This window comes from Meriones unguiculatus, chromosome 19, assembly GCF_030254825.1.
Source record: "Meriones unguiculatus strain TT.TT164.6M chromosome 19, Bangor_MerUng_6.1, whole genome shotgun sequence".
Taxonomy (NCBI): Eukaryota; Metazoa; Chordata; class Mammalia; order Rodentia; family Muridae; genus Meriones; species Meriones unguiculatus.
This window is the reverse complement of record NC_083366.1, coordinates 6,396,872-6,415,000: the sequence shown is the minus strand read 5'-3', so window position 1 is coordinate 6,415,000 and position 18,129 is coordinate 6,396,872. Positions and strand designations below refer to the sequence as shown.

Genomic DNA, 18,129 nt, shown 5'->3' with positions numbered 1-18,129 from the left:
ATGGCTAAGATAAAAAACTCAAGTGACAATACATGCTGGAGAGGATGTGGAGAAAGGAACCCTCCTCCATTGCTGGTGGGAATGTAAACTTATACAACCACTTTGAAAATCAGTCTGGCACTTTGTCAGAAAATTAGGAATAGCGCTACTTCAAGATCCAGCTATAGCACTCCTATATCCAAAAGATGCTCAAGCATACAACAAAGACTTTATTTGTAATAAGCTTTATTTGTAATAGCCAGGATCTGGAAACAATCCAGATGCCCCTCAACTGAGGAATGGGTACAGAAATTGTTTTAAATTTACACAATGGAATACTACTCAGCAATTAAAAACAAATCATGAAATTTGCAGGCAAATGGATGGAACTAGAAAATATCATCCTGAATGAGAAAACCCAGAAGCACAGAAGTACTTTTAAAATACTAAGGTTGACCTGTCTAGAGACAGAAATTATAGAAATACAAAGTTCTATTGATGTAACCTTTTTAAAAAATATGAAATGATTACACAGGAGAAATTAAGATATAGCAATAAGATCGATGAATGCTTGTGATATATTTAATAGGCAAAAATGAACATTCAGAACATATAGCAAGAACATACAAATCAATAAGATAAAATTGAAAATAACTGAAGGAAATGAACAACATGGACAGTTGGACAGATGACAATGTTCTCAATTGCACAAATGATGAGGGAAATCTAGACTAAAGCTTTAAGATAGATTTTTTAAAATCATTCAACCATCCAAATTAGAAAGAATATCAATGTCAAATTTCTGTTGTAGATGGAAAAGACATGCCTGCCTATAAATGTTATCTACCTTTGTGTCCATGCATTCTGTTTGAATGATTCAGATTTTCAGAAACACATACATCTCACAACTTCTGCACAGAGATGCTTCTACAGTTGTCTTAGTTTCTATTTCTGTTGCTGTGATAAAATACCCTTGCAAAGGCAACTTAAGAGAGAAAGGGTTTATTTGTTTAATAATCACTGCAAGAATATAACATCATAGCAGGGATGTCACCACCACAGGAGCCTGAAAAGCTGGTCACATGACATCTATAGTCAAGAGCAGAGTACAATTGGTTAGCCCGTGCATGCTAGGATTGGCTCGCTTTCTACGCTCTGACACAGTTCAGAATGCAACCCCAGGAAATGGTGCCACCTGCTCTTAGACTGGGTCCTCCCACATCTGTCCACAAAATCAAGATAGTCCCCAAGAGACATGCCCAGATTGGCCTGTGAGCCAATCTGACCCAGACATCTGACCTCACAGAGATTCCCTCCTCAGGTGACTCTGGAGTGTGTCGACGACTTCAGCCAGTCATCCTGGCATTATTTCATAGCGCACAATGTGGAAGTATTTGTCACACTGTATCATACTATATAGCCTTTAAAGTAGCAATGATAGAGAACCACAAAACCCATAGCTAAAATATTCTATTTGTAAGTCTTTGCACACATAAACATATGTAAATAGCTATGTGACTATGAATGGATGCAAATTCCCAGAGAAGAATTTACAGGATTCAGCAAGTATTGCCATCTGAGGCTGTCATAAGAAGAAAAGAGAAAAGATGAAAGCTGATATTTTCTGAATGTACTTGTATTTCATTTCACTTTTTATAAATAGTGTATGTTCACATTATTCTAGTGGTTAAAAGAGAAAATCTCATGGAATGGAGCATTTCAGTTGTACATACTGGCCCCAAATGGCCGTGAAATGCCACCCTCACCCTTCTACTTTAGTCAATAAATATTTCTGATTACCTGGCAGGCCAAGTCTCAAGCTTCAGTCTCTGTGGCGAAACTAATCAGCTGAACACTGAGGCACAAGAAGTCCCAGAGAGGAATGGCAGATGCAGTCCACTGGAGCCACTCACAAAGCACAAATTAGACTGCAGACTTGTTTCTGCAGTGTATCAAGAAGATAAATAAGAAACTCACAAATCAATGTCAGAAAATTAAATAATAAAAAATAAATTTCATAAGCACATCTGAATGGAGAAGAACCTGTGAAGTCCACTCCTCATAAGAATTCCACAAGTGTCTGGAAATTCACCAAAGGGTTCTGCTGATCCTGGGAACATCTCTTGAAGAAAAGCAGCTGCATTTTGGAAAATACCATTGAGCTTTGTGACATTTTAACTTGCCTCACCACTTCACCCCAGCTCCACAGTAGCATTGAAAACTAACAGCCTTGTATCCATGGTAACAAAGAACCAGCAGCCTGGCATCTACCAAAGCGGGGGTGGCAGCACCAGGTTGGAGCAGCTCCCAAACCTCTGTCCCCAGGGCATCAAGATGTGTCTGATGGCACATGGCTAAGCTCCATTCTCAGGGTTTGTCTCTATTTGACCTGACTCAGAGTCTGCTCTGTGTATTCAGCTTGTCTCAAGGGAGTGTGTCAACAATGATCAGCTGAAATTGTTTAACACTGCCACTCCCTGGCATAGGGACACACATTAGAACACACAGGAGGCTGATTCAAAGACCTCAAGGAAATTCAAAGGCAGCTTGGAAAGTTCTTATATATTCTAGAGAACCTAGAAGTCCATGTACATATAGCATGGTTGTGCACATGCCCAGTAAAGACCTGAAAAGACCTCACATCACCACCTCTGATTTACACTGAGGTCCTGTGCAAGTAGGAAGTGAGGCTTAAGGCACAGTGATTCTAGCAAAGCACTGGAGATGTACTGTGACAATGTGTTCAGAGCCCCATGGTGAAGAGTGGGAGGCCTGTAGGCTCCCAGCACTTAAGAAGATTCCCATTACACCCTTAGGAAACTCAGGCCTTTAGTGGCTGCATGACAACAAATGCAGGCCTTCACAGAGGCAAGCCAGAAGAACTGCTAAGTAAACAGTTGCAAATAACCACAGCAAAGTGTGGGACAGGGGTCATTTGCTTTTCTGAACAACTCCATGCTATCATTTTAAGCATTGGGTTCTCAGCAAAATCTACAAATGGAAACCGAAACAAGTATTGTTTAGATACATGAGTATAAGAGGGTCATCTGGGAAGAAGGAATCTCAGTCAAGAAGATGCCTCCATAGAATTGGCCTGTAGGCATTTTCTTGACTGATGATTGGGAAGACCTGGTTCACTATGGGATGTGCCATCTCTGGGCTGGTGGTTCTATGTGTTATAAGAAAGCAGGGTGAACAAGTCGTTGAGGAGCAAACTACTAACATCTGTCCATGGCTTCAGTTCCTGCCTTCAGACTCTTGTTGAATTCCTACCCTAACTTCTATCAGCAATAGATTGTTAACTGGAAGTATAAGGTGAAATAAACCTGTTTCTCTCCAAGTAGCTTTTAGTCATGGTGTTTTATCACAATAATAGAAAGCCTAACCTAGATAGTAACAAAGAAAGTGCAGATGTTAGACATATAAGCAAAGATTTAAAGTTATCTATCAAATATGTTTAAAGAGTTAAAGGAAATAGTCTCTAAAAGTTTCAGGGAACTAGGTATTTTGGCACAGGTCTGCAATCTAAGCATTAATATGCAGAAGCAGGAGGATGGCAAGTTTGAGGCTAGTCTGGGCTATAGAGTGAGTCTAAGAACAGCTTGGGCTACATAGAAATGGTCTTTCATCACAGAACTAAAATCCAAGGGCTAAAGTGTGGTATGTTGCCAAACATGGACAGGCCCTTTAATTAGATCCCTGGTTCTGCATAAAAGTTAAAAAAAAAGAGAAGACTTCAAAGAAAGAATGAAAATGATGTCACACCTTATATAAATGATCACTAGGGATAGAAGCTATAACTAAAAATAGATTTTCTAGAACTGAAAAGTAAAAGATAATGCAGTGGGTTGGTTTAGCGGAGAGATCTTAGCCATTGAACGAAAAGAAAATTAGTGAGTCTAAAGACAGATCAATTGAAATTATCCAGTCTGAGGAGCAGAAGAGAACAGTGTGGACCCAAATAAACAGGTATTGAGATTTCATTCTATTGAAACCATCATTATGCCAACATATGAGTAGTATAAAAAAAGTTCCCCAGAGGGACAGTAAAAAGAACAGGATTGCAAAATATCTAAAGAAAAAAATGGATAAAAACAAATTCCAAATTAGGGCTGGAGAGATGGCTCAGGAGTTAAGAGCACTTGCTGCTCTTCTGAAAGACCCTGGTTCAATTCCTAGCACCTACATGGCAGCTTAGAGCTGCCTGTAGTTCCAGTCCCAGGGGATCTGACACCCTCACACAGACATACATGCAGGCAAAACAACAATGCATGTAAAAAAAAAAAAACCCTCAAAGATACAAACATACATTTAGTAGTTAAAATTCTGAGAAAATCTTGAAAGCATGAAAAGGAAGCTTGACCCAGTACATACAATGGGATCCCATTAACATTAACAACGAATTTCATACCTCAGACTATGGCTTCTAGAGAGAAGTGGGACAGCCTACTCAAATATTTTTTTAAAAAAGTCAACATGCAGTTTTAAAGCAAGCAAAGCTATCTCCCAAAATTTAAATCAAAATCGAGACATTTCCAGATAGACAAAGCCCAAGAGAATCAGTTACTGCTATACCTGCACCAGAGAAGTTCTCAAGCTGAAATGAACACAGGCAGACACACTCATATAGAAATATGCAACACCAATAAAGGTATTTATATAGGAGGGTATTCGTCAACATGGGCAGAGTTCTGTTTGTGCCTGTTTTCTACTCCTCTAGGTTTAAACGATGACCACGTAAATCACTGACTGAATTGTTTGATAAACTTAAAATAAAGAGAAATGCAATTTGCTTGATGACTGTCACAGAGAAGAAGGGGGAGGGCAGTGGATCTGTGTTGGGTAGGTTACCCTGTTCTTTTCAAATAAGTTAATACCAAGAAGAACTATATTTTAAGGTGTCAGTTGTAATCTTCAGAGCAGCTCCTAAAGTAATAACTAAAATTATAGCAAAGGAAACAAGATAGAGTTGTCATATAACCCAACAATTTTCCTCCTAGCTACACAATAGCCAAAGGAACTGGAAACACGTTATAAGAAGCTTATGTACAAATGTAGGAAAAGTGAAAACGAGAAAACATAAATGACTGTAATAATGGATAGAGGGGAACGTAGCATAGAATATATAATGGGATATTATTTACTAATGAAAGGGAATGAAATGCTGGTACATGTTGCAATATGGATGAACTTGGAAGCATTATGATTAGTGAGAACACTAGTTGCTAAAGCCTGTGCTTTGTATGGCTTACTTGAAATATCCACAGACTGATAGTGGCCAGCAGTGGCCAGGGGCTCAGGTGAGTACAGGGAGATAAGGAATGATTTCTCTGGGGATCAAAGCAACATTCTAAAGTGAGGTAATAGCCTAGGTGCACCATCTAATCCACAAAAACCCAACATATTTACACTTTTTAGGGTGATGTTTACTGTGCATGAGTTATATCTCAATAAAACTGTGCTTCAAGAAAGAAAGGGGCAAAAGGCTTCACAGCCCTTTATAAATGAGCACATATAAACGACAATGCACTTATGAAGACATGCTGTACGCCCTTAGTCATGAGAAAACGACACACACACACACACACACCACACACACACCAGGATGGCTAAAATTAACAAGATTGACAATACCCACTTTGGTAACTGCATGAACCAACTGGGACTCTCATATGAGGCTGGTGGGAGTGTAACATGGTACAAACACTCAAGAGAAAGTTAGCAGTGTATCCTCAAGCCAAAATCAGGCTTGCCTCAAGATCCAGCAATTCCACTCTGAAGTATATATCTAACAGTAATGATAAAGATACATAATTCTCATAATGGGTCCAAAAATAGCCCATATTAGTATTAGAAAAAAAAAAACAAAACTTAACTCCCAACAACAGAATGGAAAAATACATGGTAATATACATGCTCTTCAATTCTGTTACAAAATTTTCATATCTTTAAAAGTCCTGAAAACACATATTTAAGATCAATCTACTACAGATATGTGTCTCTACAATTTGAAGAGATATTGGCTAAAAGATGAGGTATTATCCTGGAGGAGGTGGCAGTAGTAAGGGCTAGTGCATAGCATCCCAGTTTGCTTTTCATCGTCTAATACGACACTAAAACTAGGTTAGAGAGGAAAGGCTTATTGTCACAGCTTATAAGTTACTCATCAAGAGCAGCCAAGGTTTCACAGAGAAACCTGGAGTAAGAGACTGAAGTAGAGGCCATGGCGAAACTTGACTTACTGGCTTGCTTTCTCTGGCTTGCTCAGTTCTGTCTAATGAAGTCCAGGCCCACCTGCCTGAGGATGGAACCACCCACAGTAGGCTGCCTCCTTCCTAAAAAAAAAAAAAAAAAAAAAAAAAAAAAAAAAAAAAAATCAACTAGCAATGAAGAAAATGCCACAAGCCAATCTGAGAGAGGCAATTCCTTAGATGAGTTCCCTCTTCCCTGGTTATTCTGGTTTCTGTTCAGTTGACCAAAAATAACCAGCACAGGTTGCTAGCCTGTGTTTGTTCCTGGACCTATATAAATGAAGCTCATTAAATTAGGTCATGATCATTCAATTGTAAATATTCAGAAAGCATCATTATGGTTATTTATGGGGACTTTGTGTCACACTGAATTGTGACTGGTCTGATATCCTGTTTTCCTAGCTATTGGTCCATTATCGACTTTGAGTTTATTGGATTGGATCAGAAAGCATGGTCCATGCAGCATCTACTGCACGAGTCCAGTTGCATATTTGTTTGTGGATCAGTGTGATCACTGTTTGTGCATTAATATTTGTCCATACTTAAGATTATAATGCATTATGCAACTGTTTCAGGTAGCACACTGTCCAGGAGGCCAAACTTACTAAATGTGTGCTTTGGTATTTTTATCCTTCATAGCTTTTCATGTGCCAGATCTCTGTATGATTGAAAGATCCTTGGAACCTGCCACTGCAATGGTGGTTTGTTAATTTACACTTAGCGTTCCACCAGTTTTCACTTTGCTTGGCAGCATGATGTGTTGAATGCAAGTACTCCTTCAAAGCAATACTCCTTCATCCTACAGCTGTTTTCTTTCTCACACTGGTGTAATAATGCTCATTTTTTTTCTTTGACCCATCCCTTTTTATTGAAGGAGGAGGGCAGTTTCAAACTTAGAGAAAAGTTGTAAAAAGAGCACACTGGTTCTGATGACCTCTTTCCCAGATTCCATGTTAGGTGGACTTCACATTCATCTTCACTCTCTCTTCTCTCTATTTCTTTCTGTTGGATGTTTTCCTTGAAAAGAAGGAAGCAGGATGGTGGAATAGAGGAAGAAGGGGATAGTTCTTTTGATTGTTAACCTGATGAATAATTCTTCCCTTTAGATTATTTGTAGGTCTGCTTTAATGCTTTTTTCATCCTGTTTTAGTTCCCTTTTTCTTCCTTCCTTTTATTTAATTTTTCCTTTTTTGGGGGAAGGGGCAGGAAAACCCCAGACTGATCTTGAGTTCTTTATCCTCTTGCTTTAGCCTCCTGACTGCTAGGATTATGTCCAATACCTGGATCATGTTATGAAATGAAGCTTTGTTAGACTAATGTTTATCTTTAAGTGCAGAGTGCACTCCATACAAAGGCTTTCTGATACGCACCATTTTGTTTACCCCTGCCTTTTTAGGGTTTGTTGCATATTTGTACACTTCTCCCCCACCCTGAGTTAGGGTCACACTGTATAGTCCCAGCTTGCCTTGAGTTCATAGAGATCTGCCTACCTCTGCCCTTGGTATTAAAGGAGTACACCACCATGGACTAAAACCTTTCAAAATGTTTCTGTTCCCTCCTTATCTTCTTCCAGATGACAATGTTTTAAGTTAAATGCCCATTTATTTGTTGAGCTGTATTCATAGCTCAGTTTTGCTCTCTTAGAGAATGAAAGAAACAAGAACCATGTGTAACAGTTAATTTCACATCAGTGTGATCAAGGTACCTAGAAGATCATCTTAAAGAGGGGGGGTTTATTTTGACTCATGGTTTCAGAGGGTTTAGTCCACCACTGTGGGGAGAGAATAAGAAAGCACATTAGTTACATATGGTGGCTATGAAGTGCAGTGAAGCGGGTACAAAAGACAACCAGGGCTAGGTATGGCCTCCAAGAACACTCCCCCAATGACCTACTTCCTCTTAAGACCCCTGCCTTCTATCTTTAATGTCTCCCAATAATATAACATGTTAGGAATCCACCAAAGGATTAGCCCATTCACTGGGTCAGAGCCTATGTGATTTAAATTATCTGGAAATGCACCTCTACAGGAGTATTTTGCTCATCTCTGAGGCAATGCTAAGTCTAATGAAGTTGACAATGGAGATGAGTGCTCACAGTAAGGTTTGGCACATTGACAAGATATTTGTGGATAGAGTTAACACCAGGTGTGGGTTGATGTAAACCTCAGAAAATAGTAGAGTGAGGATAAACACTGAGGCTACAGTGTACTTGTTTGCTGTCAGAAAATCACCACCTGTATTATGAGAGATGTGCATCAGCCTTCTGAATTAGAAGAATGTAGATTGGCAAAGTGTGGATGCCGCAGCCAGTATGCACCAAAGTAACCCAGAGTCTTTGCTCTGTCTTTAAGCTCCATGTGGGCAACAGAGATTAAGAAGCTGTGTGTTGGGTAAGTGCTGGCTCATGCAATGACATAAAGATGCTATGCCTATTATATGTGTTTCATATTTATTTATTTACTTATTTAAATTTATTCACTTTGTATCCCAGCTTTAGTCCCCTCCCTCATCGCCTTCTAGTCCCACCCTCCTTCTCTCTTCTCCTCCTATGCCCTCCTATGTCCCTCCCCTTCTAGTCCTCCCCTTTTATCTGGCCCTAGCCTATCAGGTCTCATCAGGACTGGCTGCATCATCTTCTTCTGTGGTCTGGCAAGGCTGTAACCCCCAGATGATCAAAGAGCAAGCCATTGAGTTTATGTCAGAGACAGTTTCTCTTCCCCTTACTAGGGAACCCACTTGGAAACTGAGCTACCCGTGGGCTACATCTGAGCAGGGGTCTAGGTCCTCTCTATTTATCATCCTTGGTTGGAGTATCTGTCTCTGCAGGCCTCCCTGGGCCCAGGTGTTTTGGCTCTGTTGGTCTCCTTGTGGAGTTCTTGTCTCCTCCAGGTCTTTCTATCTCCCTCTTCTTCCATTAGGTTTCCAGCACTATGCCCAAAGGTTTGGCTATCAGTTTCTCCCTGGTGGGTAGAATCTTTCAGAGACCCTCTGTGGAAGGTTTCTGTCCTGTTCCTTGTCTTCTCCTACTTCCGATGCCTATCTTTTGTGCCCTTCTGAGTAAGGTTTCAGCCTCTTCTCTAGGATCCTCCTTGTTGTTTAGCTTCTTCATGTGTACATATTTTAGTATGTTTATTCTATAGTGTATGGCCAATATCCACTTATACGTGAGTATATACCATGTGTGTCTTTCTGCTTCTGGGATACCTCACTCAGGATGATCTTTTCTAATTCCCTGCAAATTTGCTTGCAAATTTCATGATTTGTTTTTAATTGCTGAGTAGTATTCCATTGTGTAAATGTACCGCAATTTCTATATCCATTCCTCCGTTGAGGGACACCTAGGTTGTTTTCAGATTCTGGATATTACAAATACAGCTGCTATGAACATAGTTGAGTAAATGTCCTTATTGAATGGTGGGGCATCTTTTGAGTATATGCCCAGGCGTGGTATAGCTGGGTCTAATTTTCTGAGAAAGGTGCTTCATATTCTTAAACTAAAGAAACACAGTTCAACTAAAGGCCAACTGAATCTCCTAAGTCAAACTGCCGTCTCGGATCCGCAACTGAGCCACTCGTCTCCCTGATGCGTCACTCTCTTTGCTTGTAAGAATCTCTTCAGCTGTAAGAATTGTAGGCCATGCATACACAACTAGCCTTGTCAACATGGCACTTATTTTATTGACAGTTTAGGTGATTGTCAGTAGGAGGATTGTTTATTCTCCTTGCTCTAGTCCATCCAATCATGCTAAAGAAGCTAGAATCACTTCAATCCACAGCTGAGCAGTGCCATACAGCTAGCTGTGGTACCTGAGGCAAATGGTGTAACCTCACAGTTGGAAGGAGACTGGAGAATTCTGGTCTTTCCTCTTCCTCTCATAGGCACTATCACGTAGAACAGAAAAATGGTTTCTTTGTGAGAAGAGTCAGCGCTGTGTGGTCTCTCACTGCATCTCAATGCTTTTCTCTCAATTGCTTTCTTCCTCAAGGTTACAGAAACATTTTAATGAACTAAGCAACTATAGTGGCTTAGATACTTTACAGAGAAGACCATCAAGTAAGTGCACAATCTGCCATACTGTTTTACACTCTGGTGGCTATAGATGTGTGAGTAAATTAAGTACACTGGGTCACACTAGAGTATGGTGGAGACTGTAGGGAAGGAATCGATGAAGTACATTAGATCACAGTAGGGACTGGTGGGAACTGTGAAAAGAAAGAACCTGTTCTAAGGGGAGCCACCCCTTCTAAGCTCTAGCCAATTGCTACCATGAGGAACATATGTCTAAACCAGCTAGACAGGTTTTTTCATTTTTCTCCAAAAGACAGAAGTAAGGGGTGGCTTCCATCAGATCTTAAACTCATTTCAGATTCCATTTGAAAGGTTCACTGTATGTGACCTAAGCTTCTCTGTCTGTTCCCTTAGCTCTTGCATGCTGTTTTGCAGACTGTGGCATTCTCCTTATTCTCTTGTCTGGGATTAAGTCAGCATAATAGACCCTCAGATTTGAATTTTTATCTACTTCACCTTTGTTAGTAGCTACTTTGATACACTAATAATAATTCAATCCTTTATTTTAGTTCAATAAGGGTGACATTTAATTAACAGAAACTTATTTGTCTGATAGTCTATTGTGGAGTATTTAGGTAGTCTTTGTTTTGAGAAAAATGGTGTTAAATTTGATGTATATATATAGGAGCTTATTGGAAAGTGGAATAATGATAATACAGAAAAATAATACAGGAACATATTTAACATAATAGCACACAGAAAGACACTTGGAGAACAGACAGACCCAATGACCAAACCTTGAGACGCCTATAACAGTGTGGTCCCTGGACACAATGGACCCCAGCTCATTCATGGCTTATGGACTGCATCGATTAGACTTTTCTCCAAAGTAGCTGTGGTGTCTATGAGCAAGTGCAATAAATCAGGCCTTGGTGCTATCTGGGAAGATGAAATAATACGCAAAACCCCAATTCCAGGGCAGCCATTGGGTATGAGGAAGGCAGTTATTCCAGCATTAGGCTGGGACTGACCCTAAGGAGAAGACAGTTGGGTGAAGGTTGTAGCTTCTGAGAAAGACTTCTAAAGAATGAGGCAAAAACTTGAAAAACAGGAATTAGGGAGGTGGCTCAATTGGTAAAGTGATCACTTGCTGTACAAACAAGAGGAGCTGAGCATGGCTCACCAAAAACCATGTAAAATATGGGTACGATGGTGCACACCTTTAACCACAGAGTCAGGGAGCAGAGAAGGCAGATCTCTGAAGCTCCTGGCGAGCCAGTCTAGCCAAACTGGTGAGCTCCAGGTTCAGTGAGAGACCATGTCTCAATTAGTAAGATGAATAGTGACGGAGGAAGACACCCGACATCCACCTCTGGTCCCCACATGTGCTTCCATGCATGCATGTACACAACCACACACACCCATACACAGTGGGAAATGGCACAAGGCTGATAATGAAATTGTTTTGTAATTAAAAGGAAGGGAGATTACACCTATCATATTTGAAAGTTATAGAAAGTGTTCTTGAAAATAGGGAATGGTTGAGTTTTATTTCTCAAAATATTAATGGATGAATAGAAGTATGCTAATTATTAGACCCCATATATGTTACATGTAGTACATGCTAGTACATGCAACAGTGAAGCCACACCACTTACTTAGGTGACTGTACTTGTTTCCTATGCTTGCTATAATAAAGTACCAGAAGCTGTGTGGTTTGGAATAACAGAATTTCATTCTCTCATAGCTCAAAGCCAAAAGAATGCAAACAGCCACGAGTGCTGTGGTTGCCCTGACAGGCATGGGGACAGAGCCTTCCTGGACACCTGGCCACCTGGCCTGGAGCCACATCACCCCAGTCTCTGCCCATCCCCATGTGAACCCATCCTTCCGAGGTGGGGGGCAGGTGCCATTGCGCTCAAGCTCACCTGATTCCGATGACTTCCTGCTCACTCAGCTATCTCCTTAGGTCTAATTCTCATGTCTCAGGTTCACTCATTCCACAATGCCCAGGGTTAGAACTTCAACTAACAGAGTCACAACGCAACCCACAACACAACTTGCACAACTATACAAAAGGCTCATGAAAGTGAAATAAAAGCTGTGCTTTCAAATGGGTTTGTGCTATATAAAAGATGGAACACAGACATGAATGGGATTCTAGTACAAGCAAGCATAGAACATATAGAGAACAATGGGTCCAGAGCCCGAAGACATCTTCAAAATGACTCATTTCACACATGAAAAAGTACCTTTTATTTTGTAGAAGTTTAATTTAGAAACACAACGGGTTTTTTTTTCTTTTGTTACAGCCAATAAGGCATTTCTGAGTACAGAATTTTAATAGTCATCAGTACTACTTTATGGTTTTTATATTTTAATATTTGTGTAAGTCACAACTAAGAGTGCTAATTAATATTTTTAACCAAATAATCATTGTTTAACTACTTCATAATTTATATATTAATTATAATGCCATACTGGTTTTCAAACTACTTCAGTCCATATCCATATATATGTATATGTAACTTGAGGTGTGTGAGAAAGTGTGTGTGTGAATCTGTGTCATGTGTATACAGGTGCCTGAAGCCACCAGGAGGAGGGTATATATTCATTTGTGTCTCTGGCACTCAACTGACCTCTGATTTTTTTGTTGTTGTTGTTGTTGTTGTTGTTCTCTGCATTTTTATTTCCTTTGTATTTTCTGTATTTTTTTTTTTTGTCTTATTTTTGGTAATTTCAGAATGATGTAACACAAAGGCTGATCTCTTGTTTTAATCTTTGTAGGGGATTTTAGGGAGACTACCATCAATGTTTCTTGCTGGCTAGATTAGTTTTCAAGCTTTTTAATAGATCCTCTTTACTGCAGCAAGAGCATACTTTTTGGTCCCAAAAGATGTTGAATTTTATCAGATAAAGTTGTGGTGATCAATACATTTGCTTTTTCGTACTAAGCACAGTTCATTGTATAAGTGAAATTGTAAATTTTCCTTTGTCCTGAATTACTTGAAATAATTGAAGTTTGGATTAATGTCACATTGGGCTAGCATAAGGATACTTTATATAAGCATTTACAACTGTGTTTATGAACAGCATTGGCCTTTATTGTTCAAGCATAATTCTTGTTTTCAATTCAAACATACTAATATAAATAGAGAAATAATAATTTTAAATTAACTGGGGAACATTTCAATTTTTTGTTCTTTTATCATCACATAGGTAATATATGACATTACTGTTATTATTAGTATTTTAGTTTATTTCTTGCTATAATTTTTAATCATATCAAATTTATTGGGCTTCTGAGTCAATTCTGATATTTACCCTCCTAGAAAAATCTTTTTTTACTTTATCCCATATTTATTTTGCTCCTTGGATTTGTTGTATGGGTCAGATTTCTATTTTTATCGATGATTTTCTAATATTAGCAAACAATTTAAACTTAAATTTCTGTTTCATTTTCAAGAAAAAAATTATGTTCTCCATGTCATCAGTCCCTCCTTTGCAAGATAAACATCAGTATGTATTGTGTCTTCTCCTTTACACACTCAATATGGGAGTTTACAACTGGGTTTATGAAGGCTTTAGATATTCATCTAAGTAGCTCCAGTGTTTTTGAAATTCTCTGCATTTATTTTTCACTTCTCACTGTTTATAATTGCATTATTTTTATAGTCAAATTGAATTATTTTAAAATTCATTGTAATTTATGTCATCCAGTAATATGGGATATTATTCTGACTGTAAACGTTTAATCATTAGACATAAAACTGAAGTCTTCTACTATCAGCTATCATCCTAATGTCTCCTGAAGACATTATTAATGCTATGAATTTGGCACAAATTATTGTGTAACTTCCCTTTTAAGGACTGACCATTATGTGACTTTAATGGCAATATAAATTGACTTCATTCTTTTAAATGGATGTATAGCATAGTATAAATATGTCATAAGTTACTCAATGATTTCTTATGTTTAGACATGAAACTCAATGCATATATTACAAACAATATTTTATGTGCCTCTTTTTACTTAGGCAAGTGTTTCTTTGGGTTATACATCAGTTGGTCTTTATTTCAGTGTATATGTTTTTCTTTTAAAAATATTTTTATTGAGTATAGATCTTTCTCTCACACAGTACATCTCAACCACAGTTTCCCCTCCTTCCAGTCTTCCTAGCTTCCCTGTATCCCCTTTCTCCCAGACCTGTGCCCCCCACACATACTTTGTTTCCTTTTCAGAAAAGAGCAGGTAGGCTTCCAAGAAACCCAAGAAATGACAGCGAAACAAAACAAAGCACAATACAAAACAAGGCAAAACACTTCATATCGAGACTGGACAAGGCAACCCAATAGGAGGGAAGAGTTTCAAAAGCAGACAAAGGAGTCAGAGATACACCCATCCCCAGTGTTAAGGATTTAATAGAGAAATAAAATTTTGATAAAGCAGAAGTAAGTACTGGAGAAGTAGAAACTGGGGTGTGCTGTTGGAACTTTAGCTTCTATTTCCACTCTCGAGGTGCTCAAAGGAGCAGGTGACTGGTACAGCCTCAGCAGAGCAGTTAGAGCTTCTAGTGCTAACATCCCACTAATCCAGATGGCCGGACAGTGTGTGGCAAGGCCTGGCCACTGCAAACGCCCTCTCCATTAGAACATCTCATTTCTCAGCCCTATCGCAGTGGGTGGTGTGTACCTTCCTTCCACCTTCAGAAAAAGTTCATGCAAATACAACTAATTGATAGAACCAAACATATGTCCAGACACCCAGAAGCAAGAGAGTTTGGGAAATTGAGTTTTAACTTCTTAATATTTCTCAGAAGGAGAAATAAAACTGGAGGTTGGAAGAGTAAATCTACTTGTTGCAGAACACTTTCCTGGACTCAATGTCCACACTCCCACACACACACCTAAGCTATGCAACATCCCCACTTTCTCCCAAAGAAAAGTCCTAAGTCCCATATGCTGTGTCCATACCTGGCAAGATTCATTCCTTTTTCTAGTCTAGCCACAAGCTTACTTTATGTCCTGTAACTCTAAAACTAAATAATAGAAACAACTACCACCTTATATAAACAATGAAAAAGAAAAGAGAAAATCATTCAAATGCATCCGACATACAGCAAAAAATGTGTACTCTCATAATCCTACTCTTGCAACAGGTTTTGAAACCATAGTTCCCTTTGCATATCACCAATCTTGTAAATAATTTTTCTCTCCATTCATAATCCATTGTGTACCTGAGCACAAGGGAATTACATCTTAGTGAAAAAGTCTAGGCTCTCTGCTCCTCCCTGTTCCAGAGACAGCCACATCTTTCATGCAGTGACAGCCTTGTCCCTTAGATATGATAGTGAAGATTGGAGTAAATGGATTTGGCTATATTGGACTTCTGGTTACCATGACTGCCTTCAGCTCTGTCAAAGTGGATATTGTTGCCATCAATGACCCCCTTCATGGACCTCAACTACCTGGTCTACATGTTCCAGTATGATTCTACTCATGACAAGTTCAATGACAGTCAAGACTGAGAACGGGAAGTGTGTCATCAACGGCAAGTCAATGGCCATCTTCCAGGAGCGAGATCACGCAAACATCAAGTACAGCGATGCTGGTGCTGAGTATACGGTGGAGTCTGCTGGCATCTTCCCCACCACTGAGAAGGTCGCAGCCCACTCGAAAGGTGCCATCAAAAGGGTTATCATCTCTGCCCCTTCTGCCCATGCCCCCATGTTTGTGATGGACGTGAACCATGAGACATATGACAACTCACTCAAGGTTGTCAGCAATGTTTCCTGCATCACCAACTGCTTAGCACCCCTGGCCAAGGTCATCCATGACAAGTTTGGTATAGTGAAAAGACTCATGACCATCGTCCATGCCATCACTGTCACCCAGAAGACTATGGATGGCCCCTCTGGAAAGGTATGGCATGATGTTGTACATCTGCTCAGAACATCATCCCCATATCCACTGGTTCTGTCAAGGCTATGGGCAAGGTCTTCCCAGAGCTGAATGGGAAGCTAACAGGCATGGTCTTCTTTGTTCCTACCCCCAACATGTCTGTCATGGTGAAGCAGGCATCTGAGAACCCACTAAAAGGCATCTTGAACTACCCTGAAAACCAGGTTGTCTCCTGTGACTTCAATAGTGACTCCCACTCTTCCACCTTTGATGCTAAAATTGCCCTCAATGACAACTTTGTAAAGCTCATTTCCTGGTATAACAAAGAATACAACTACGGCAACAGGGTGGTGGAGCTCATGGCCTCCAAGGAGAAAGAAGCCTTTCAGCACCCACCCCAGCAAGGACACAAGAGAGAAGCCCTTGGCTGCTGCAGAGTTCTTGTCTTGATTCAGCCCCTGACATTGATCAGCTCCCTGACAGTTTCCATCTCAGACCCCCAGAAAAGCAGGAGAGGCCCAGGGAGCCCTCGTCTCTTGAATGCCATCAATAAAGCTCACTGTACCAACAACAAAAAAAGAAAAAGAAAAGAAAAACAGAAAGTCTAAACAAGCACAATAGAGACATAAAGGAATGTAGATTCATTGCCTGCAGCAGGTAGAGACAATGTGGAAGTTAGTTCCAAAGCAATGTTCTGCTGAACCAAGGAAAGCGTGAGGATTTTATTCTGGGACCGCCGACATATTTCTACAAAGGTGGTCCATTCGTGAGCATGCTCAGTTAGAAAGTACACTTGTGACCATGCTCAGTATAAACTCAATTTAAGAAGAAAAGATATCAGACATATCTGGAGACATGCTTACCTCATGAGCATGCTCAACTTGCATGCTAAAATTTTAGCAGAAAATAACGACAAGGACATCTTGAAGGTCCAATAATATTTTGTTTGTTCCAGATGATGCCTGACTTATTTAGTGGCTAAGAAATGCTCAGACTTCTGTTATTGGGGTAATCCAAGCCTTCACTCAACACATCCTGCTGTGATACGTTTGCAGGCTGATCATGGATTCGACCTCTGAGATCATGAGCTGAGAAAATACAGACCCACACATACATGTGTACACATGTCTATATTTTCTACTACAGTGATGTGCACCTGTGATAGTGTCAGTCGCTAATTTGATGAGATCTGCAATTACCTAGGAGGTAAACCTCTGGAAACGCCTGTGAGGGATTATCTGGAGTAAGGACAGCCTGTGAGAATGTCTGTGAGGACTTCTCTTTTCCTTTGGCTATGAGCACAGCCTTTAATGGCTGAGCCAGGTCCCCATCCCAAGGAATTCTATTGATTAGGTTAATTGTTATGCAAATTAGTCTTGGCACTGTGGAGGACCATGAAATGAAGAAAACTGCTTCCTTTTTAGGGGTTATGGGTAGAAAAACAGGGCCCTACTATATAGTTCTGATTGACACAAAACTTGCCATATAAACCATGTTGGTTTCAAACTCACAGAGATCCTCCTACTTCTGTCTTTCAAGTGCTAGGATTAAAGGAGTACACCACTTCCTGGTTTCTCTCTCTTTCTCTCTCTCTCCCTCCCTCTCTCACTTACTTTTTCCACTCCCCCCTCTTCCTCCTTCCTTCTCTCTTCCTCCCTCTCTCCCTCTTCCCTCCCTCCATCTCTCTGTCCTTTCCTCCATCCTTCCTTCCTTAGGATGTGTACCATGTGGCCAACTGTTTCAAGCTCCTACGGCCTTAATTTCACCACGGTGCTGAACTGCACTCTGTACACTGAGCTGAAGTGAGCGTGTTCTCCCCAGACTGCTTTTGCCTGGTGCTTTATTACAACTGGAAAAGAATTTAAGGCAACGGTTAGACTCTTCCCTTTAATAATGTATTTGCTCAGTTATCCCTGTCAGATTTCCCTCTTCTTTGGCACAGTGGTATAGTCTAATACCATGATATCCAGTCAGATCTCCCTCTTCTTT

The 18,129-nt window shown here is 39.9% G+C and overlaps 1 long non-coding RNA gene across 3 annotated transcripts in view; it reads right to left on the bottom strand.

The window, feature by feature from the left end:
* The window catches only part of LOC132649298 (uncharacterized), a 90,895-nt gene that overhangs the window by 20,595 nt on the left and 52,171 nt on the right, over positions 1–18,129 (bottom strand). The window contains exons 1-2 of one of the 3 annotated variants that reach the window (XR_009587735.1): positions 2,023–2,179; positions 1,780–1,921 (exon numbers count right to left, since the gene is read on the bottom strand). The exons of 1 other annotated variant lie outside the window; for it this stretch is intronic. This is a non-coding gene — a long non-coding RNA (uncharacterized LOC132649298). Of the gene's footprint in view, positions 1–1,779; positions 2,180–18,129 lie in introns of those variants that run through there. One more of the 3 variants, XR_009587733.1, reaches the window with a different exon arrangement.